The 24,860-nt window shown below is 42.5% G+C and overlaps 1 long non-coding RNA gene across 1 annotated transcript in view; it reads left to right on the forward strand.

Moving 5' to 3' along the window:
* Positions 1-19,586, forward strand: part of LOC117751783 — a 60,212-nt gene extending 40,626 nt beyond the window's left edge. The window contains exon 4 of the long non-coding RNA XR_004611920.1: positions 19,510-19,586. This is a non-coding gene — a long non-coding RNA (uncharacterized LOC117751783). The remainder of the gene's footprint in view (positions 1-19,509) is intronic.
* Positions 19,587-24,860: the final 5,274 nt, after the last annotated feature.

Below are 24,860 nucleotides of genomic sequence, written 5' to 3' on the forward strand. Positions count from 1 at the left end.
GTCTTTAATCCAACAGCCTGGTAACCGCTTCATGTTACCATCGCTGGGTCTGCGTTCTGCTTGCCAACACAGAAAGTGCCCGGAAAATGCCACAGAGCTGCTGTTCGTTTCATGAGGTTGTTTTCTCACTTTGTACCAAAGTTAAAATGGGGATGGGCAGTGTCAGCGAAATGCCCCCGAAACATTGGCTATTCAACGACTTGGTAAATAACACCGATGCAACTGAAATCCTCAAGTAGTGTTTTGTTTCGGCCCAGAAAGCATTCAGGGGTCAGATTCAATTTCAGTGGTCGGCTCAGGTTTTGCTTTTCAAATTCACTTTGGTTCTGTCTCCGATGGCACCAAAGGCCTGTATTTGTTTTGTGTCGCAAGCGGGACATGCAGTGACGAGTCAGGAGCGATTGAGTCGTCCGTGTCCGCTCAGCTTGCAGGGCTGTTATTCATTCATTTCAAATCATAGCAAAGTGTGCATTGTCAAAAGCAACTGTTATTTGGGTTTGCTGTGGCTCTGGAGGTAGAGAGGGCTGTCCACTAACCAGAAGGTCGGCGGTTTGATCCCAGTCTCTCCCATCCTGCGTGCTGAAAGTGTCCTTGGGCGAGATACTGAATCCCACATTGCCCCTCACGGTTTTACAATAACCGCAGTTTCATCACCGTAAGAATTGTAAAAACTATGATATCTAACTATGGTGTCCTGTATCTCTCTCTCTCTCTCTCTCTCTCTCTCTCCTATTTGAGAGAGAGAGAGACTGTGTAAATATACACAAGTATATTTAATTTCAAACTTGTCAGTATGAATCGGATTTAGTTTGCATTGACACAGATGCAGGTCCACACTTGGGTCTTTTGATCGTTTCAGTTGCACTTGACACTGTGTGCAGATTATGTTTCCAGGTAGGATGAGCTGGTGAAAGCAAGAGGTGGCTGACGAGTGGTGCGCAGAAAGCACTACTCGTGAAAGCCCAGGTGTTTGTGCATGATGTGTCTGCCTTGAATCTCAAAATGATTCCTCCTGTTCTGATCCACAGTTGTTCCAACCTGGCCCCTTCATCCAATGATAAATTACAAGAAACAAAGCAGTTTGCCATCCACTTCGTGAGAGATGCTTGGGAGCCGTGCAGAACTCGTGAGAGCGAACCGAGCAGAGCTCCATTTCACCCCAAAAACCACTTTGTGAAACTTTGAACCCAACCACTCTAGAAGCTGTGATTCACTCCTTCCCCGAGCTGTTGCTGTTGTAACTCCAGTCACGAAAACAATAAACATCCCCGACAGAAACTGGCATGTTGGGTTACAGAATGCAAACAAGAACGGTTTACAGAGAGTCATTTAGTTGTTTTCAGCAGCAGTCACACAGAGGTCTGCTTCTATTTCTGCCAACATTAGTGTCAACAATTGGTACTGGTTTGAGAAGGGCATTTAGAGATTTATCTTGTGGAAACTTTGGTGTGGCATTTAAGAGAGCATCGCCGAGAGAGAGGCGGGGGGGACGGAGAGCGGGTGGAATAGCACTTGAGAGTGAGGCAGGAAGGGAGGTGGACCGACAGACCTGGTCAACAAACCCTTAGTTGCCTCCTCACCTGACACAATGTCAAGATACCGACAGAATCGGGGAAGGCGGTGGATGGGAGGGTTGGAGGGGATGGCAGTCGGAGGGGAAGGAGAGGAAGCCCAGACCAGGCCCTGATAACGCAGAGCTGTCGGGGCTCAGGAGAGGAGTGGGAGACATTAGCCAAATCCGGACGGATCACAAGCCTCTGGATGCAATCCAGTTTTGCGGGGCTGCGATAAGGAGGCTGATTATGTGTCACCCATCAGTTCGCCCGCCTCCCGCCGCTGTCTCCCCGGCCATAAATCCACTCATGACAAGCTCTGCTCTTCGGCAATCACCCCCTCTCTCTACCTCCTCGCTCTCGCCTCCCCTCCGCTCACTTCTGTCTGCACTCTCCTCTCCGTGGTTCTGCCGCAGAGAGAGAGAGAGAGAGTGAAGAAGGGGATTAAGCAAGTCTGTAAGGGACTGCAAGGATTGGGTCCCGAGTAATAGAGATTTAATTGATAGATCCTTTCTGGGAGAGTCAGTCCTTTTGATGGGTTCGAGTGGAGCGTGTTGCGTTGATAAGGATTTATTCAAGGCGACTTAAAAGTTAAGCAATTTGAAAAAATATATATAAAATGTTGGGATCAGTTAAATTTCCTACTGTCAAATTTAATCTGACAGATTATGGATTATCAGGTCAAAAATGAAATATTGGCATGCTTATATTTTATATAATTTTTCTATCTGTAAAACTCTAATCCAATATAATGATGGGCAAATAATTTACAACATTTACAACATTTGTAATAGATAATATCAGAAAATCTGCTATTTCCCCACATCGATTAGACAAATAATGATAAATCTTGACTTAGTTAGCATTTTTTTTCTTTCTGTTTCCCGGGAAATGACATAGATAAGTGTTGGGCTTGTGCTATTGCCGGCAACGTCTTGCAAAGCTCCCAGTGGCACCATAACATTTTTCTTTCACATGCACGCTACGTTTTCCTTTTAATAGTCACTTCAAAGTGGCATCCTCAAATTATGGCCAGTTAAATGCCTTTAGCACTTATTAATTACATTAGGAAAGTAAATTGGGCAGCCGAGGTTTGATTTATTGCCCAGCTAACTGGTTTTGTCACTCTGGGAATATGCAGATGGGGGCGGATGGGAGGATGTTCACCAAGAGGAAGATGGAGAGAGACAGCGTGGCCAAACTTGGCCTGACCCTCACACACATCTCCGCGCCAACCTGCGTCTGAAGTAACAGTCTTCTTGACCCGCTCGTGATGAAGATGATGATCACTGTGTCGAGATGAATATAAGAGGAGACTAAAGAATAACATGTAATTTGACACTCATGGGTCGGTCCCTTAATTGCTCCTCTTAAATAATTTTCAAAGGTCTCACAATGATGGGTTCTAGACAGTTTAGGATGTACAATGCTAAATATTTGCAGGAAATGAGCTCAAGAGCTTTATGATTTTAGTTTGTACCCCAGATTAGCAGCAAACTAAATGCAATCAATCAAAAAAAAATCAAAAGCCAGTTAAAATCAGCGGCACAAATCAGTGATGACACTGTTAAATAGTATCAGCATTAGCATTTATTCAGTAATAACCTTTTCCATTAATAGTTGGAAAAAGCTAGTTCTGCTCATTTAAATGCAAAGTGAAGTGTTTCACAAATAACTTTGGAGCTAGCACCAACCAGGTTGTGTGGTTTTGAGGTAATAACTACAATTTTTGCAGTTTATATATTATCAAAGAGCAGGATGCACCCAACTTTTACAACTTTTCTGTCGTAGCTGCTCCTTCCAGCAAGTAGCTGACGCATGAGCTGGTGCTGTCGGCAGTAAAGTTGTCTGAGGTGTCCCTGAAGTCACAGCACTGTCGGTAAAGGGCTCATTCTGTCCTTTACTCAAGCCGAGTTATACCTCATTGATTACATTTAATCAAGCTGTTGATTCAGCAGACAAGGTTCACAAACAGGAGAAGGAGTTTAGATCACTCAGGCTTTTGATGTGTGTAAAACTCCAAATGCTCATTAAGCTGATGAAAAATGGGTAATTGTCTCATAAAATATATATATATATAATTTTGTGTCATACAAATTGTGTGTGTACAGTTTTGTAAAGTTCCCAAATTAGTGTAATTATTTTATAAAAATATCCCAGTGTGATGACACTGATAATTCTGGCAAAGGGGTGTGGGCGTACCTAGTGGCATTCTTAAAGAATAGAGAATGGTGAACCATGTTTTACAGCATTTTGTGAGGAGCTACAGGAATGGGGAAGTGGGGAATTAGACATACAATTGAAAATATGAACATGTGTTGATTTGGTTTGTAAAAAAGTTTATTTTAGCTGGTTTGTCCTTAACAGTACAGCTAAGTTAAGGGATTTAATGTTATCTCGGCAGTCCGGCAGCTTTTGGTTTAGCTTCAACTCATGATTTGCTTAAAAGTCCAATGTGTAAGATTTAGGTGAAAGGGATCTATTGGGAGAAATTTCATATAAAATAGGGGAGGGTGAGGTGAATTCAGCTGCAACATGCACCTTCACCACTAGATGCCACTAAATTCTCCACCCTGCACCTTTTAACTGGCGCTGTGTGCTGTATTTAAAACATGCTGACTGTGGACAACACAGTAGAAAATAACGCTTATCTACATGTTTGTTGAACAGGTGGTTTAATAAAGTCCTTATTGACCTTTACTTTTTATTGCACTTAAACTTGAGTGTAGTTGTTGTCAACTTGATTAATCTTCACTTCTTTTGGTTCACTGCCTCTGCACTCTGCTTTTACTGTGTTAGAGAGAGAGAGAGGGAGTGTGTGTGTGTGTGTGTGTGTGTGTGTGTGTGTGTGTGTGTGTGTGTGTGTGTGTGTGTGTGTGTGTGTGTGTGTGTGTGTGTGTGTGTGTGTGTGTGTGTGTGTTTAGCAGTGGGCGTACAAGGCTTTGTATTAAAATATGACCAATTATACTTAAAGACCACAGGGAATTAAAAAATAAAGGTCTCTCTGATATACAAACCTGCCTAAAAAAAAAACACCAATATACTTCCTGCAGTCGAGGTAAATAAAAGCCCCGGATCAGTATTTGTGGAAATACAGTAATAAAGAAGCCTCCTGGATTTTAATGACCAGTCAGCTGTGTTACCTGCTGCCGGCCGCTTATGGAGAGCTCTGAAAATGCTTCACACATTCACTCAATTTGTCAAGTTATCAGTGGTCGTTCCCTGCCAGTGGCGCTCAGAAAGTCGGAGCACGTTTATAGTCACTAAAGACAATGAAACTGATGTGATTAGGTGCTGCCTGTCCGACTGCTGACCCATTCATCCTGTGTTTGTGGTGAGTAGTTCAACGCCAATCCAGCTTCTGACACAACTGTGCTAAACATTTCAAATTAAAAAGCGGAGAAATTGGCCTCTACAGTCATGGGTAACAATCTACAACCTCATTATAAGAGGATTGCAACTCTGGAGTGTCAATATATCAATTTATCCGTTGATTTATTTAGCAGTCTTTCAAATAACGAAGTCTTTTAAATGCTAATAGTGAAAAATGCTTCTCCCGGAGCCCAAGGTGATGTTTTCAGATCACTTGTTTGCTCCCGCCAGCCGTCCAGAACCTGAATAAACACTGCAAGCTGCCCCTTTAAATTTGCCATACTATCGTGTTCAATGGATTCTCGCAGCCTTTCTCAAATTTCCTTTGATAAATAGCTATCAAGCCCTGCTCATACCCATTTCTCTCTTCAAATGCTGCCTTATGTGCAGCCCCTAGTCATTGCTGCCCCGTCTAATAACTCTTCCCATGTTTAAGCAAAGCGTGTGCCTAATAGACTGCTCTCAAATCACACATTGGGGGATGCTGGAGTGAGCTGAATGTCACAGCGCATTTATCTCCTTCTTGCCCCCCGACTACGCTGGGACCATTATTTAACCTAAGAGAGGTCAAATCCTCCCTGTAAGGCTGGAACAGACCATGAATTAAGTTAAATAGTGTATTCATCCATTAAAGTAGCCATTGGCCGCTTTAAAAGCTCTTGAAGCTCTCCCATCCGGCATTTCTCTATGGGTGTCACAGACCAAATCGGCTGATGGTGGGAGTGCCTGACGGCATGTGACTCCCTCACCTGCCGGGGGAGGGGATTGAAGGGCAAGAGGAGGATAGGGGGCTGGGACGCTGCTAGGTCAGCACTTGGCGTGCGATGAGGGGAGTAATGAGCCTTAGAGAGAGATCTTCCTCTCTTTCCCTCTGGAGTTTGTGCCTCCACTTTTATGTTTGGGAGAGTTCATCCACTTATGTTGTATCTCTTGATTTCTTCTGCACTCTTTGTGTTCCACTCGCTGTCAGTTGTAATAACTGTGGATTATATCGTACGTAGACCAAACTACAACGAGTACAACAAGACAAACACGGCTCTGAACATTAAAAAGCTCTCAGCATTTTCCAATAACCCTAACCCATTTAAAAAGACACACTTTGGCAGGAAGCCTGAACCTGAAAAAAAGAGCGTGACTTTAATAATATAAATTTCCTGAGACTACAGATAACTTGAGTGGTGACGGCAACAAGAAAACAACCGAACGTCTCTGCGTCCGGACCGGAGTTGAGCTCAAACAGCACGAGTTGATGTGACAAGGAGAAGCGAAGCAGCCTGAGAAAGTGAGGAGTCACAAAATGAGGCTTGTCTCATCGTTCCTTTATCAACGTTTAACTGGATTTCATCGTTAGAGATTCAACAGGAGTCCAACATAATCTATGTCAAACATTCTTTTGCATTTTGGCTTCTCAGTGGAAGAATTATGCTGCAGGCTATAGCTGTTTGCAGCCAACTGGACAGCTAAATTTGGATTTACCCAACAATGGGAACCGGGATCCACAGCTGTGTGACCATATTGCATAGAAGACATGGCAAGACATGGCTTATTTTATATTCCTCCAACCATCTGTGATGTATAAATACAGCTCGAGTTCTCTATCCGACAATCAGACAACCAAGAACTTGTTTATAAAGACAAATGAAAAACATGGGGCAGTACTGACTTTAGAAACTACAAGTATGATCCTATGCAGGGAGTTTAAATTGATTTGCAGTTGCCTTTACTTTTTGTCAGAGTTGAGTTAATTTATTGCAAATGTTGTATTATTTGCTTTATTATTCAATTGTTGGCTGATAATTTACAAAGTTGCACCTGTTAAACTTTGGGCTTCTTGTGTTTGTGGTGGCCAATCAATTTACATACGTTAGCCAAACACAAGCCTCTTAAAAACTCTTCCTAACAAGTTAAAAAACATTAAATTCTTCTTGGTTGGATTCCAAGCAGGAATTGAACCTTTGTATTAAGGCATCGTCAATTCTGACCTGACACGATAGGTGTTGCTGCCGTTAAAAATATAACAACACACTGCTGGAAAAAGGCAAATAAGAAGAAACACAAACATAACAGTTTTGGTACTAGCTTGTTTACTTTGGGAGTTTTTTTTCTGTAGTTTCCTGCAGAAGACCTCCTCTGTGCGATCTCCCTCCAGGAGCCATCTGGGAACCTCTATGCTCCCTTATTAATGAGGGGTCATATATGTCCGTAGGGAATGGACCTGTTCAGACTTGCCTTCACTTCAATCCATGTTGCGCTATGGATGTGCATAAACTAAGCTTAAGCATTCACAGTGAATCCTGGAGCTCCGTTCACCCAAAGCTCAAATTTGATTATGTCCGTCCATTCATCTCCAATTTGACGCCAGGTCCTCAGAAAATCCGTTGTTCCGGCTTTGAGTGTTTTCGAACATGACAGCCGGTGATTCATGGGATCTTCTTTGTCCCGTTTAGTGTGATGGATCGTACGAGGGTCCTATGCAGGGATATTATGCGTCTGTATCTTTATCAGTGACCTATGAAGGTCCAGCCTGATCTCTGCTTGTGCAACGATGATGTGTGCATGATTTGATTCACATGCAATTAGAGAGAGGTGTGTGTGTGTGTGTGTGTGTGTGTGTGTGTGTGTGTGTGTGTGTGTGTGTGTGTGTGTGTGTGTGTGTGTGTGTGTGTGTGTGTGTGTGTGTGTGTGTGTGTGTGTGTGTGTGTGGAGGTGGACGTGAATCGATAACATCTCCAGGAGAATCAATCATAAACGGTGGCTGAATAGAGGGAGAATGTAAAGATTTATCGACGGCTTTGCGACAGCACTACTCTTTACACGCACAGTAAAATAACCTGGTTATGTGCTTAGTGTCAACACTGGAAGCCAGAGTGGAAAAAGAGGAAATAAAAAAAAAAGTAGTAAATGCAATATTGGCATATGTACATCAGCGCCCCCCAAATGCATTGTTGGCTCTGAATCTTCAGCAACAGAGCAAGATCTGGCAACCTTCCAGCCCACAAATGGCCCTATTATTTTTTGCTCTGCACCCTCCGGTTACTCTGAATAAGCAGAATTTATCTACGTCAAACAGCCTCGTCTGTGTTGTTCCCTATTTCACCTCTTCACTCGGTGTGACTCCAGCACCACTGCCGCCCACATAAACGGATATTCCAGCAACACCTCGACAGCTCAGTCTCTTTTAAAACTTTACTCCTTCTACCTCCACCCGAAGCTTTATCTTACACTCAGTGTTAGTCATTTATCTTGTTAAACATTGTTATTTTGTTTTGTGTAAACCTTGATGGGAAACACTGGGATATTTAACCTGGGGCTTTTTATTCTTTGCTTTATTTTTAACATCTAAGCCTCAGCGGTATAATGGCATAGCAAATGTGGCTGCTTTACTTGTGTTGTGACAGTATGGCTGCATTTTATTAGCCCTGAAAAATAGTTTTAGATAGTCTGCATGGGTATGGGCAATGACTGTGCACATAATGATAACAAAATCCTCATTGCATTCACATTATTGTAAAGTTACCTGTGAGACATCTTATTAAAGCCATATACAGATCAATAATCTTACAGATAATCCTCAATACAAACTGCAGGTCTTGGAAAATGTCATTGGAGGATATAGTTAAACAAATGAAACCCACCAGACTGGTTGTTCAGTGAATTGAATTTGTCATTAATCAAGACATTCAACTTTTCTTCTTTGTGTCAATAGCACATCAGCATAATAGAGGATATACACTGTTAAAACTACATGGACAATTTAAAATTGACTGGGAAATTACTGGGAAACTGGGCAAGCTACATCATAATAGGCAACGGCTGGATTTTTTTGTGGCTAACGCGCACGTCCGTCAAAGGACATGTGTTCAGTAGCGAGGCAACACTGCTTGTTTTGCAGGACTTGAAGCCATTACTTTGATTCCAGAGACAAAACAGAGCTTTCCCCACTGTAACGAAAGTAATGAAGCAAGGCACCGCAAGAGAAATGTTAAAGCACTGTGGATTCGAAAGCAGACCCAAAAAACACGAAGCAGCCTGTGTTCAAGCACAGTTTCAAAATAAGTGCTAAATAGCCTTCTTTGGTCTTCATCGCCGTCTTTTAACCACCGCAGCACCGTAAAAAGTGCAATTACGGTCGCCATTTGTGTGAATGTGCTATCTGGCTGCATTTTGCCCGCATGGCTCAGTAGTTTCTCTGTGCAGACTGACCCAAAAGAAGCGCCATTGCTGGGTAATCACAAAGCTTTTATATTGTTATCCTTTGTTAGGGCATGCACGCCTTGAGTTGAGTGCCTCCCCCCCCCCCCCCCCCACTGTTTTTTTTTTTACCAATGCAGTGTTTGTGACAGAATAGGCGGATCGAAGCTAATGTCTCTGCCAGAAGCGCAATCTGAGTGATGTTCCACTCAAAATGTTTATATTTTTCAAACAAGAAAAGTATTTTCCCCCGGCCCCGGTTGGGTTCATATCTAACCATTATGAAGAAGAGGGAAAACCCATTCGCCGTGGCCAGCCACCAATCGCAACCATCATGCATTTATGAGTCATTCGTTCTTCCTCCCACAGAGTTGAGCCGAGGTGAAGACGAGTAAGGTCAGATGAGTCCGGTTGTGCGCTCAAAAAAGGGAAAAACAAAACAAAATTAAACATAAGATCTGTTCTCTCTGTTCTACTGTCTTTGAATTTCCCTTTCATCTCTCTTCAAATATCTGCACTAACAAACACACACACTCGACTAGGCCTTTCACTCAAATATATTGAGATGACAAGAATAGAGACTTTAACTTGGGGATCGTTCATTTTTCACAAATCCGGATGCATGTTCAAATGCATTTCAATGCCTGTATCAAAGTCTTCTTGTTAAACTTAAAGCATTTCATTACAATTTATAACAAGGTTTATTTTTCCTGCTGCTCTAGAGGGCTGGCTCTCACTCACATTTTTATTCCGGATTTAAGTGCATGTTTGAAAGCAGCTGTAGTTCTAGTATTTAGAAAACAGACACTGAAAATCAGTCAAGTCCCCTCCGCACTTTGAAACTTTAATAACTCTGAAATATGACTATTACAGTTTTCATATTTTATTGTGTTTTTCATCCTTTTTGTGAAGCACTTTGTAACTTGTGTGCTTACCGTTGTAAAATCGAGTGTAGGAAAAAGTTCTTGACGTTAGACTGAAATACGGGACAGTGCATCAACTTTTGTACAGTCGCCACAAGAGGACATCTGCTCCAAACAAATTTATTCTGAGTCCTTGAGCTATGCAAATAAATCTGAGCTCCCTGTGAACCCATAGGAACACAGACGGAAAAAGAAATGAAAGCAAAACAAGAAACAGGACAAGAAAAAGGACCTGAATGGCTGAGGGAACCCAGGGCAGCCTCTCAAAGGGGCCAGCGTGTTAACGACTGTAGGATTTAACCTCTCAGCCTTGTAAAAACCAGGGCTATAACTTAGAAACCAGGATTTTTCTTGCTGTGAGACAAGACAAGTCACTTTTTTTTGTCACTTTTCAAATTATCTGTTTCACTAGACTTTCAAACAGAGCACAGGATGTGGCATTCATCCGACTGTAAATGAGAGTAAAACTAAGCTCCTCACAGTGAATCTGTGTAACTTTACGGTTGGTGCATCCTTCCTGGTTGCTGTGCTCATTCGGTGGAAGCGTGGATGTCTCCATTTTTCATGAGCGGTGAGCGAATGGAGCCCGATGAGAAGTGAGGGTGCTTCTCCTCGGAGCACAGATCCCTGGGGTGTCGGCGGTGGTATTGATGTCTACCAGTTTCTACCTTTCCGCTGCACCTCTGTCTGACTGTCATCAGTGCCATCATCCCAACTGCCTTTCTCATCAGGCCTGGGAATTTCCCTCAGCCCTTTCACTTTCCAGTTCAATCCGCTCCTCCGTACCCCTCACTCCTTTTGTCACTTTAAGAGTCAGATAAAACTTGCGAGACAACGAGGAGGCTTGACAGGAAATGCAGGGGAGTCTGCCTGAGGGGCGGCTATTAAAGCTTAAAGACGTGCTAGAGACACGCGGGCATCAGCATCAAACTTGTACAATTATCTTTTTTCTCATCAGAAGTGCTACGTTATTTCACATTTGGCCAAAGGTGATGGACGCAAATAAAGTAACGCTCACAACTTTTTATTATGACTACTTTTTATTATGACTACTCTCTGCAGGTCATTGTGATGTTAAAGAACCACAGTGTATACATTCTAGTCCCTCCAGGTTAGAGAAAACACTTTATTCCACCTTTATCTAAAGCAGGGCCGCAGTCTGGAATGTCTGGCCTCCAAGCAACCTCAGCACAGAGCAGTTGAAAAGCTAATGGGGGGGAAGGAGCCATTTGTCCCCGTTTGACTGAACCAGAAACTATTTGTTCTGTATTTCTATCCTTAAAGGCTCCATTATCCATATTAAGAAGTGCTTGTCAGATCGTCAGGCTCCTAGTTTAAGGTATAATGACCAATAAAAGGAGCAGATGCTTGTGATATTTCAATGAACCGATTGTGCTTTTACATCTGTAATAACTTAATGTTTGTTCCACTCTATTCCAGGAGGAATTGGCTCATTGTATGTTGTTTGTTTTACACTCCGAGGGTTTTCCCTGGGCTTTTCTACAGAATGTTGTATCATAATCATCACAATATTTTTAAAAGGCAACACAGGATGTTGTTTTTCACAGCACACACAGACCTTGCCAAGAAGAAAAGCGAAACAAATGAGCGATATGTACTGAAGTCAGTCAAATAACACTGGTATAACAAGATTTGTCCTTTTTCTCACCACGATCTTTGTTTGCTTGGTCGTCTGCAGACATCTCGTTTTTCCACCGGCATCTGACTGCTTTACTGTTTCAAGTCTATTCTTCTATCACTCTTCTAACATTGTTATGTTCTTCGTGAAGACCCACTTGTCGCCATGATATCAATGTCTCTCTTTCCTCCGCACCACCTGTCCTTGAGGATTGACGGCCAATACCGAACTCTGACCACTTTCTTAGGACTCCACTCTTTCTTCGCCAGGTTCTCAGGGAGCGAGTAGAGAAGGATTTTTTGCAAAAGACTTTAGGAAAACTGACAATTAGTGTCCCGCGGGGCAGACCATAAATAATGTGAGAATTCCTCGCCTTCTCCCTTTCCTCCAACCCCAGCCTCAAATGGTATTACTTGACCCTAGCGGCCATGGGACCGGGAATTCCATATGGCTGCACTTGCCATAATGAATAGCTCTTGTTTACATTGGAATTTCTGTACAACTTGAAACTGCCTTTCTCGTCGAAAACCCACTCATTGCACCCTTGGGCTGTGGGCTTATGCTAAATCTGCTAACTTTATCCGTTCGCATAATTGGAATCAGAAATATGATTCACCGGGAGATTCTACACATGCCTCGATAACAGTGGGAAAGGACGATGTATTCTTGGCCACAAGTGCAAGTCGGGGCTGCGATCCGTTCACATTACGTCAGTTAGCACAGTCTCCATCCGAAACGTAAGGTCCTGAATAAAACATTCAGCTCTGCAAGGGAGTGAAGTACAATATTGAGGTGGATGGTGCATTCGGCAAGTGCAGGGTGAAATTTCCCGTAGCCCCACACGTGTCAAGAGAGGGTAAGATTTCACATGATTTGAGATGGCAGCCATGATGGGATATAGGCAGGAGCTACACTGGTTTTCCTCTCGACGAACTGAGCCACGCGCTGCAATATGCCGTGAGTAACTGCAGTTTACAGCAGGTTCGCAAACATCTTAGAGAATAAACGAGACAGAAAAGGCACCAATACATCCCAGACATGCTAATTGCAAACAAATACGACAGCATTCTGCAGGGACGGTGACTTAAAGAATAGTAGGATAGAGAGGGTCTATAAATGTGGCTGAATCCCCGCACCTATGTAAAGACTGCGGTGAATTCTGTGTGGATTATTAGCTTGAGGATCCTGCTGCGGCAACCCACCTCCATAGGGTGAGTTTGAGGCCTATCTTTGGATGCCACCCTGGAGACTACATTGTTTCTGTTTTCCTGAGAGTTAATGATATGCCTAAACTATGCAAATTTCCCTCGCTGCTTTTAATTGTAGCGTTCGGGAAAGAAGCCCACCTGATGTTCCACCTCCACTTAGCTATAAAAAGATACAAATTCACTACAATAAGCATGTCTCACTTTCATAATGTGGAATGTGGAACTTTTCTTGGCATTTTTTTTTTTTCTTGACTCTTTCTGCATACACAACCGTTCAAAAGTTTCAGAAAATGGACACTGACATTGAAGCACAAATATAAATAGTAAAGTTTGAAATCCTAAATGCAAATGCTGAATCCAAACAAATTTTTTCTCCAACACAAATCAAATATTGTTGAGAAGGTTTGTCCAAAAACTGTTGCAGAAGTCCCCACAAATGTGTGGAACTTCAAGGTTGCTTGGTCTTCAATTATTGGTGTTTTATTATTTGTATTTTACCCTATTATTTGAGATTTACAGGACATTTGACGTTTTGGTGACTCACCTTTGTACCATCGGAGGTTATATAGCAGATTTAAACTGCTAAATGTAAATATAAGTGTAAAAATGGGACACTCTAAAACTTTTAACCTTAAGTATACGCCTAAGCTATTTGTTTGTAGCCGGCCCTGCATACTACCTCTTTTGTTGATAATGTCTTTGCATGCTGATCTCTTCTTTATTGGCCCCGTGGAAAGTATCATCTTCCAGAAGCAATGTAATCCTTTTATTGTGCAGCTCCACAGTAACAGACAGTTATCGTAAAAATTCAGAAATCTTTATAGTCATAGCGCACCTTGGTGAAATAATGGCTCAGAGACCAGGTTGAAATAACACAGTACGGTTTTAAAGCAAGTGCGCACCAAAACTGCCATCACGTTAAAAACAACAACACTGTAATAAACTTGTACTGCGAAAAACTTTCCGACTACTTCTCGCATAACTTTTGACATCTAACCGATAGATGCAGTACTTAAGGTAAGCACTCTTGCCATGGCTTGAAAGTGGTGTGGATGTGTACAGTCACACAGTGTAAGAATAAAAGCAATCTGATGTGAAGCCGGCAGCCTGCTGCCAAAGCAATGTACTCGGACTGTCACCTTTTATTCCAAATGTGGACATTCATTCCAACGTGGGGGGGGAGGGAGTTCATGTTTGTACTGCAATGGTCTGTTTGAATACAAAGAAAATCACAGTCTGAAGTAGTTTGCCACGTGATCCAGCAGCGGGAGCTTTTGATAAGCTTGACCTATTGACCTATGGCCTCTTGACCTGTGGTTTAACAAGCAAATATTCCAAAGGACTCATTGCATCTCAAGTCAGATTCCCTTGAACTTAATTTTTGGAAAATATATATATCAAACCACTAACTTCGCTGCTGTACTTTGATTAGTAGAGACTTGGCAATGTAACAAATAACAAATGAGAAAACAAATTTAACCATAAATGCAAATTATCCTATGGATGCACAATTTACAGACTGACTTCTATTGCATATTGAAGATAAAAAAGTCCACAGCTGTATTTTTGGTTGGCTGAATTAGGAAATGACTTCAATTGTGACTGTAAAATAGAAGAAATTAGTAAGAAAATGACAAATAAAATAACAGGGTTTCATCTCGGCTACATTTTGCAGGTTCACCCGGTCTTAAAAGTTCTGCTTTCGTGGTTCAAAACTGCGTTTGAATGTCAGTATGTTAAATAATGCCGAGGTTGAGAGGAGGCTGTCAGAAACCTGTCCAAAAGTTCTCTCCACACAGCAGCACTTTCCCCCTCCACATCAGAACTACTTTAAAATAGTATTCATAATTCAAGTGTTATAGGAAACCATTGAAGCACTGTTGTGACCCAGATTATATATATATATTTTAAAGTGGGTTTAGTAAGCTGTCAGAGACTCTCTTCCTCGGAAAAATACAAAAAATACCCAGTAGGTTGTCACTGTCAGAAATGTCAGATCTATTGTCATCTTTTGTTGTGAGGCGGCTTCTAGTGGCTGTAGTTGTCCTCCGATTGATACTATTTCAATACTTGGTTACCGATTCGATACCTATAGTGATTATTATTTTTTATTTTGCAATCCTAAATTGTTTAGAATCCATTTAACAATTTTATTACAACATAATTTACTTTTTAAAAGTAACGACATTGGAAAAACCTGAATCATAGACACGATATCTTGGATGTGGTAATTTAGGTTGTTGGCCGATAGCAATACAGCAAACTCCAAATAGACTTTGTTTTCAACACACACTCAAATTGTTTGTGGTGACAACAAGTTCTTTCTACATTAACCATGCTACCAAACATCAAATTTCCACTTGTACTTTTTCCCCCTCTACAGGTCACACGGCCCGAAACTCAACCCCGCCCTCTGATTCATTGTTGTTCTGGATGTCACGGATTTTCTATCTATATCCTATAATTACCGTTTCTACGGAGAAAATGTTTGAATGTTAGTTTTTGTGTATATGTAATTTAAGTGGCTGTCATGGATCATTTGTGGCAGTTTGGGGTTTTCCACAATAACCACAACAGTTTATATGAGTTGATTCATGGTGAATTCTTGCAAGAATCATAACAAATCTGTCAGCAGTGGCCATAATGTTGATGTGAGTCACTGGTGTCTGCGAGATGCAGCCTGAGTCGCAGTATGTACAGTTACACACACACACACACACACACACACACACCCTCATGTGTACGAATAAACCAACGTCGCCAACTGAAATCTCGGGTCTGCACAGCTCTTCCCCCCCAAATTTGAATTTTCCCAACTCAAAACAGATCATTCATTGCTTGATTCCGCACCATTTGTAACAACATGCTACTTTAAGATGACCTTCTCTCCAGTCCTCTGAACTGATGCTTTAATGATGCATGAAATGTGCAGATTAGCAGTGTTAGTTTTATTTCAATGCTCCGTGTCCCCCCCCCCCCCCCCCCCCCCCCCCCCCCTCCACACACACTCAAAATTGGTCATAGGTGCCTCTATGTCATATTCATGAGACTGGAGCTGTCTATTCAAAGAGGACCTTTTATCCTCTTCACATGGGAACGGGTCAGCAAATGTCAACTCCAGCGATTCATATTTCATGTCAGAATTGAAATGTCCCAGCCATCCATCACACCGGCTCTAATAAGGTGTCGTTGAGAAAAAAAAAATATATATATTTGACAAAATTTAAATCATTTGTGTGGGTTAGATTTGTGTCAATTGTCTAAGGAAATGTGTGTCTCCACACCTGACTTCCTCGGGGTTGGGCACAGAAGCGCAAAGAATTTTTTGCTCATTTACGTAATTAGTAATTCAACAATGAGCAGTGCCTTCAGGCAAATATCAACAATTACAGAGAGAAAATGAATCCTGAGTTGAGCCATAAATTATATTTTCCTTAGGATTAAAATGAGGTGAGCTGTTGCTCGGAAGCCGCCTGTGATCGTATCTTTAATATTTCATTGGGGCCATGAGGGTTCATTTTGTTAAGGTCTCTTGCTCTTCTTGGGAATTTTTAATTTTTTTAAATTCTTTACGTGTTATGCTATTGGTGTGTTTTGATGAGGCTTTTTAATGAGCTTTAACTCGAGCCCTGAGCGAGAGCTTTGAAAAGGATTTAGAGCCTGTGATCTTTCTTTTTGCGTCCTCCATAGAAAACAGTGTGTGAGGCTGCCCCTCAAAGGTCTCCCTGGGCATTTTGACAAAGAGCAAACATGTGGCCTGTTGGTTTTATCAATGTCTAATGTGGGAGGGAAACATCACAAAGCTTGTTCGTCGCCTTGGGAGGCAGCGATGTTTTAATTCCAGTAGTGATGGATAGATGAAGCCAAACTAGACCTCTGTTATTTAGACGACTGATTTTCATATTAAAGGTCCAGTGTGTAAGATTAAGGTGAAAGGGATCTATTAGCAGACGTAACCGAAGGCAACCACAGGTTCTCTTTCCTGTTTGGAAGGGGAAGGGGAGGGTGAGGTGATGGGGTATTCAGCTGCAACATTCAACTCCACCACTAGATGTCACTTAATTCTACACACTGGACCTTTAAGTGCTTTTCCTGGTAATATTTGTCAATATGTAAATTTCAACGAGCTCAACTTCCATTGTGGGCAGCTGGATGCGGACGTGACCCTGTGAAAGTGAGAGACGTGTCTCCTGCTGCCGGTGTATTGGCACCTGCTTAATGGATGTGTAGTAAATGACCCTCCAGTGTTTGTCAGCATTAACAGCGTTCCTCTCTGCTGAGAGTAATGCCGCCGAACTGCCCGGGTGACAGCCTGCAGTGATTTGTCGCATTGCAAACACACAGCGTCATGACACTCCAATAATGGACCTGTGTGTTTTACTCAACAAATGGCACAATGACTGCCAAGGTGGAAGAAATTGACTTCATTTTTATTCAAGCGGGGGGCTGTCCGGGGCAGCGCAACAGGGCCGGGAGAGTGCAAGTGTGCCGCCATCAACAAAAGATGGATCCATATTGATGACGAATTAATGGAGAGGAATGGAACACTGCTGGAGTGTGTGCACCTGAAGGGCCTTACTCCTCCGAGCAGCTGCCAATACCGGCTCAATAAGACGCAGAGAGGACACGGGCCTGGAAGTTGAGTTATTGCTCATAGTTTTAGAAGTTCTGCGATGGCCTTAGGTCCCCTGACAGATTTGTTTTAAGCTTTTAGACGTGGCACAGTATGATTAAGCAATTTTTACAGTTGTTATTACAGCAGTAGTGTGCGGGCTGTTGTAAATAAAAAGAATAGCAGATAAATGCATTAAGGTATAGTCTGGGTTTCAGCTTTCACCTTACATCCTTTTGCAGAATTAGGTGCATTGATGCATGTTGTTTGTATCCTCCAGGCACGTGCAGCCAGACCGACGGAACCGGCACAATTATTAACAAGCTAATCACGTTTGTTTTGATGAGAGCCGCCTGACCTAACCAATTGTGAGCCCTGGAAATGATGCCCATACGTCTATAAAGCCCGATAATCGTGCTGCAGATGGACTCGTAAAACATGGCAGGGGGGGGCCGTGTTGTTCTCACGGCGAAGCTTCATCAATGAAACAGAGTGGAAACTTTGTCGACATCAGCGGGTCTCCGTCATGTGAATCTAACTGCGGGATCGTCAGAAGGGCACGCGGGCCGTCCTTGGTGCCACTCTCGCAGACGTCTGCTCCTGTCATTATGTCACACATCCCCCTTTTGCACATACACAGTTGCCCGTGGCAACAGGGCCGTCTTTGTAGACTTGGGGGGGGGGGGCCACTGAAAAACGCAAAGTTATTTAATTAAATAATCACAGCGATGATTAACAGCCTGTGAAATGAACGAGTAAGCGGGTGAGTCGCAGAAAGGAAAGGTGCCTTTCACATGTCGCTCTGCTCTTAAAACCAAATCAGATGTAGGAGCAGTTTTAACACGTGGAAATCCAAGACAGGTTGCAAACATTGGGCCGGTTTCAATTTGCTTCTTTATTTCTTTTTTACGATTACAAATCATTTCAATCATAGTTGTGTTCAAACCAAACCAAAACGCATATTAACCTTTATTCTGAAGTACAGCCTTTGTAGAGCGACTGCTTGAAGGCACACAGCTTATCTATAAATAATTAAGGCAACAAAGGTTATCACACATACATAAGGCCACTGTATTTTCAGCTCAGGTTGTAATAACTAAGACTTTGTGCACAGTAAAAGCTTCACACAGCTGTGAATGACTCAAAAAACCCTGTTCATTGAAGGGTAGTTGACCATGAGAGCTCCCATTTAGTAATCTGCTTTTTTTCCTCAAGGGCACCTTTTATTCTGGCACAAGCCAAATATATGAAATATGTGATTGCAAGTCTGCAGTTTTCATATTCTCGTGTATATTCTCTACCTGTGTTTTACAAGATGTTCCCACTAACACAACCTCAGTATCAAACAGTGTTTGAGGTTTAGCAAAACTTGGATTCGGGGGGGAAAAACTTTTTTTTTTTTTATGCCACAGCTGGAAGGAGAAAAAGCAAAAAAACTAAAACAGATGTGAACTGTTGTAATTTTTAAATACCAGTGCCTGGCAACACAAAACATGCACTGATACTAATGTTTTTTAAACCACAAAGGTTTGTTAGCCAGGACAATAAATTCCACTCTATCTAAACTAGTGTGTTTTGGTTTCCTTTAATACGTTTTTCCCCCTCATCTCCAGTGATGCAGGATTTTTAGGTTAGTGAGATAACTTTAGATTCATTCCTGGATTCTCAGGGTGACGGCCCTTGGTTGACTTCTTATATCGCCATGGTAACTGGCAGTGTGGTATGCCCAGGAAAACAGATCACATGTATTAAAGCACTGTCCTCTGACCAGTACGTTCTCTTGACCGATGGCATCAGGATTTGAAGAAGATCCTGTGGAGCTTGGATCTTGGAGAGGGTCTCTGAGACGTGCGAGTGCGCAGGGATCAGCAAACCCCCATTTAACTTCCTGTATCATTTTTTTTTTGAAACGCGAGACGTATATTCTCCAAGGAGGGAGTGACCTGAACTGTATGTTGACAGTGAGACAAGTCAGATTTGTATGCATTGCCTCGCGTTTCTTTTTCTGCAGTTAATCTTATATGTGATGTGGGAGAAGGCCAGTACTCTGTACACTCTGCATCGGAACTGGTTATCCTCAGCACACAAGCCTAAACCCACAGCATGTTGCTTTTTCGTAATAAAAACCAGCAGCTGTCTGCTAGGTAGGCCTGGCAAGCCTACAAGTTTCCAATTTTATTATACTATTATCTGGCCATGATTTGCTATTTATTTAAATATCTAGTTAAAGTTGTTCTCATGTCCGTTTTATTCTGTTTTGCTCCGCTCACAGCGGTGTAGCAGTAATGATGTGAACCCTCATGATGTATTGGTGATGCTGCTTTTTGCACATTCATGAAATAAAGGGCAATTTGCAAAATTTAGAGCCATGTCAACATCTGTGGTGTTCTTCCAAAAAAGAGCTGCAGAGTTTAAAGTGTTTGCACAAGCAGTTCAAGACCCCATTTGCTTATCTTTGAATTCCCTTAAAAAATCTAAACCATTTTCGGTGTCGTCAGCTCTTACTGACAACATATTGTACAGTTTGGGCTCCGCGGTCCAACTGTTTCTCGTAAACAAATAAAGCCACAGAAACGAGGCTTTCAGGGACTGCAGTGAAGCTCGGGCTCTCGCCGGCCAGTAATTTGTATTTGACAACTCAAGCAGGCAGTCACAAGTGTACTTTGTGTACAGACATTGTCGGAGGGAAACTATTGGTCGGCTGAATGCTTGGTCTCGGAAGCCAGATGGTTTGCGAGCGCCGAGAACATTGTGCTTATGTGCCCTCTGCGGAGGCGAGATAGCGAAAGTGCGGGGAAAAGAAGGACAGGAGGAAAAGGGTAGGACGAGGGAAAGAGAGTGAATTAAATGAGGTCGCGGAGCAACATACGAACTGTAGCGGGGGCATAAAAGGAGGATCAGTCAAGAGAACAAAAGTCAAGTTAACAAGGTGGGAGGAAAAGAAAATGATAAAAACCAAGGACCAATAGCTCACATTATCAGCCATTTAAAAAATCTATAGTACTTATTACCACTGAAAGGCAAAAGTTCTCTTGTGCAACTCAACTACTTACTATGCAAATGTATTGTGTGAAGTAAATTAAAGCTAAAAGCGTCTAAAACCTCTATTATCCACAAAACGTAGATAATATATGACATCCATGTCATTTAAATCCTATGATGAGGGGTTAAAGCTCATGAATCAGTCTTAACTCACTGCATGTTTTGTTCAGAGGCTAGAAATAAATATAGTATGTACTGAATTAAGTATAGTGGAAACCGCTTAAAGTGATCATGACCTGGGCCAACGTGATCACTATAAGAGGTTGATTAGCATAACCGAGTTTCACGTACACACACACACTAACTCTGCTGCTGCTCCACTTTTCTCTCTCTATTTCTCTAGGACACACACAGACACACACACCGACACAGACACACTGACGTCACTGACCTGCTACAGTTTAAATGTCGGTTTGTCTGAAACGACGCCACAATATCAACACTAATCATCTCATAATGAGTGATACTTTTCTTAAATGAGTAAAATCCTTCTGCAGAGCACCGTGCACTCATCATCTCTCTCTCTCTCTCTCTCTCTCTCTCTCTCTCTCTCTCTCTCTCTCGGGCTGCCACGGTGTCATTGGAAACATGTGTAAACTCACTTTTGGTAAATACAACAGAATTTGTAAACTTCAATGTATGAAGAGCTTGAGGAAATGGCGGGGCAGTAAAATGACTGACAGAGCCGGTAGAAACTGTAAAAAATTACAGTATAAGCAGATTATTTAAACGGCATTTATATAGTATCTGTCCCAATCTTTTTGATCCATATAAAAGGTAGATTATTATATCAGTGATCACTATAAGCCTTTTCCACTGTATATGGAAATCAGACAAGTAGTCACAAAACCTGTTGGCAGAAAGAGCTCCATGAGTTCTGATAGGATTCTGGGATGTGATGTGTGCCAGGCCATCACATTATCAATGCTTTAAACCTATGCATCTATAATGCAGGAAACCGCCATTAAGGCTCACCTCCCGCCCAAAGACTTACAACTTAAATTTGAGAAATGGAGAAAGGAAAAAGCAGTACAGGATGTTTTATTACTTTTGTTGTCACACACACATACAAGTGTCTGCGATAGAGCCCGACAAATATATCAGCTGATTTTATTGGCCTATCACTTAGAAATGGTTATCGCTGCACTGATATGAACAAGATACTTCAGCTGATTTTAGAATAAAGATTTAAATCATTGTTCTTCCAGCAAAGAACATAAACTCATTCTACATAGTCTGTCTTGCATTTTTCGCCACGGGGGAAGATGAACAGAAACAATGCAACACAGAGCTAAACCATCAACTCCACTAAGAAGCGACGGTGTATTGGGTCCAGCATCTGTCGTGTGGTCATCTGTCTAGTTTTAGAGGTCACCGACCCCGAAGTAAACACCCGCGGTTCAGTCGTCCTGAGGACTTTGAGGTTTACCATTTATCAGTCCAGAAGTTTGCCTTGCAAATCGACTTGCCTCTCAAAAGTTGATGGTGCATCAGTCAAAAAGTTGCACAGAGCAATGCAGGAGCAACAGTGGTGGCAGGCTGTAAATATTACAAACCAAGTCCTCAAATGGCTGAACCGTGATGGAACCCGGGGGGGGGGGGCTGCACTGGACAGTCCGAGGCAGGGCAGAGTGATTTGTTGCTGTTGGCCGACTCAGATGTAGTCAACTCCGGTGTTGGGCTGACAGCTCTGACAGCGGCCTGGCCGGAGAGATGCTCCAGCGACGTGGGAGGATTTCACAACCCAGCAGTGACCAAGAGGTCCACTTTGACTTTGTGCAACTACCTCACAAGGGGTAATAAACTTAATCAGAAGTATTAAAGCTGGATTAAAAGAATCTCCCACGGAAAACATTCAGATTTTACTAAGTAAATGTATGTAAATGTTTAGAATTTTCCTACCTACAGTACTAATAAAGTCTATTTATTGATCTTGTGATGGCAACATGAGTACTTTACCTTTATAGTAGGACTATGACCCAAAGTATACAGAGTAGAAAATGCCCGGCGCAGCTTTGCAACAAGTCTCTGAATGACCTTGGAGAATCCCACGTTAAAGCCCTGACATAAACCTGAAGGGGGCAGGTTACTGACGTTCCACATCCAAATGTAATGGAGCTTGAGAGGATTCTTCCCGGAAGAATGGGATCAACTGCCCAAATCCTTGTGTGTAAATCTTGTAGAGGCTCGTACAAGAGGACTTGAAGCTGTTATTGCTGCCAAAAGGGGCTGAGTACTTTTGTAAATATGAGATTTCAGTCATAAAAAGGATGTAAATACTGAGCAGAGTAATAACGAATCAACCGAAAATACCGTCGTGCCATCCTTCGATTGTGGAGAAGCAAATAAAAGTAATAAAGCTTTAGTTTTAGCTGTGTGTTAAAAAAAGACGACGTTTTTCACCGTTAACTGGAATGTACTGTTATCAGTTTATCAGCTTAGCAGTGAAAGTCTTTTGGACATTAATTTCACCTATAAATAAACACCTTGGCGTGCAGGCAATTAGACCTGTTTCTTCTTATTCGCCCAAAGATACAGATATTAATTTCACATTTCAGAGGGCATCGACAATGTCTCCGAGCAAGCCGGTCCACTTTAACAAGCTCTGAGAGAGGGAGACAGTGCAGTATCTGATGTTCTTTAGTGCCTTAAATTAGTTTTTTTTTCTTTTTCTTTCTATGAAGCTTTATTAACAAACTATTCCTCCTCATTCCTTTTTTTTACTCACATATTTTTAAAGGCTGCTTCTTTTCAAGGATGCATTCCGGAAACATAGTTTTTCATAATAAACTATTTTGTCGGTGGTCCTTGTGCCTTCGTTTGGCTTCATTCAGAAACGTTTACACACAAATCCAGAAAACGTACATTATAGAGCACATAAAACGATACCGCTTTAAAAGAAGTGCAAATTTTGCCAGACGGGAATATGATTCACTCTGGGTCCTATTGCAAAAGGTAATTCAACAGTATTAATTCCTTTTTTCCAGGCATTTAAATCTCATGTCCTTCCTGTCAAATCCACACTGACTCATTATTCTTCCGGCTCTCATACCTGGCTGCAGCCCGTCCCATCATCATCTCTTTTCTTTAATAGCAATTCACATGATTAATTGAATCTATTTTTGTTTTACATCGCCGGTGACACGGCATGGCCGCTTATCAGTCTCCCGTCATTAGGTGGTGGGGCTTGACAATGGGTCCGCTGGCTTAGGTCGACATGACTTATCAAGATAATATATGGCCTCCGGGTTTGAGGTTCAGAATCTTTCCCCGCCGGTGATATTTCTTCATTTTTGCAGCCGCGGTCGGTCTATCAGTTTGGCGGGTTTCTGCTCGTAGCTGTAACGCCATCCCGCTGGGTGGATAAACCTGCTAAAGACCTTATTACATTTTTGACTGCACTAAGTTTGGTTAAATGTACACATTTCTTTTAAGAGTTTGACTCTCTTATACTTATACAGGCCTGGTTTAGACTTACATTTAAAAAAGGCTTTAGAAAAACTTGCTTTACATTAATTTCCCCTTTTAACAGGCGAGCCATTTCCATCGTGTTGAAAGGATTAAAGCCGAGACACTCGAGCCTTGAGCTCTTTCACCTGCAATGAATGAACCTGACGGCAGGTTTCAGGTTCCACCCTCCCTGTGTACTGATTGGCAAAGAAGTCGTCCCCACACGAGCTCGAAGACCTCACGACGAGCCGCGTCGGAGCCAAGGTACAAACTGTCTGCGAGATAAGCCAGACGTGACATGCCAGGGAAGGTGGGGAAGCTGGTGATAATGCCGTCGGCAGCAGTCTGGGTCAGCTCGGTGCCAGGGTAGAGGTCTGCAGGACTGGCATCCCTCACGCTCGGCGGAGAGATGCCAGGCTCCTGTGAGACGAGCGGCGCGTGCCCAGTGTTGCTTTTCCACTTCTAGCAAGGGCTGTCTGATGTCACGCAACCTAACAAAGTCGGAGGCAGCAATTGGTTAAAGATCATTTCTTGCCATCCCACCTGTTTTCCATTTAGCTCCGCGCTGAGGGCGTGAGATTAAGAGAGGTGCAGCTGCATCGCGCTCCCTTATGTTTGCCTGCAAATCGGAGTCCTCCAGCCTCGCCGCCTTTTACATTCAGAATCCGCAGGAGCCATCAAATCCAAACAAACTCTCGCTATTTATTTCCCCGTCGTGTAACGGGTGAAAAATGACTGAGTATTCACCTCGCACTTGCCAGCTCGCATAATGCGGCGAGGTTTTTTTTTCTTTTTTTCGAGAGCTTTCACACGAGCGTTGTGTGCCGCACAAGGTGTGTTTACCAGACCGCAAGTAATTCGAATGGATGG

The sequence above is a fragment of the Hippoglossus hippoglossus genome, chromosome 18 (genome assembly GCF_009819705.1).
Source record: "Hippoglossus hippoglossus isolate fHipHip1 chromosome 18, fHipHip1.pri, whole genome shotgun sequence".
Classification (NCBI taxonomy): domain Eukaryota; kingdom Metazoa; phylum Chordata; class Actinopteri; order Pleuronectiformes; family Pleuronectidae; genus Hippoglossus; species Hippoglossus hippoglossus.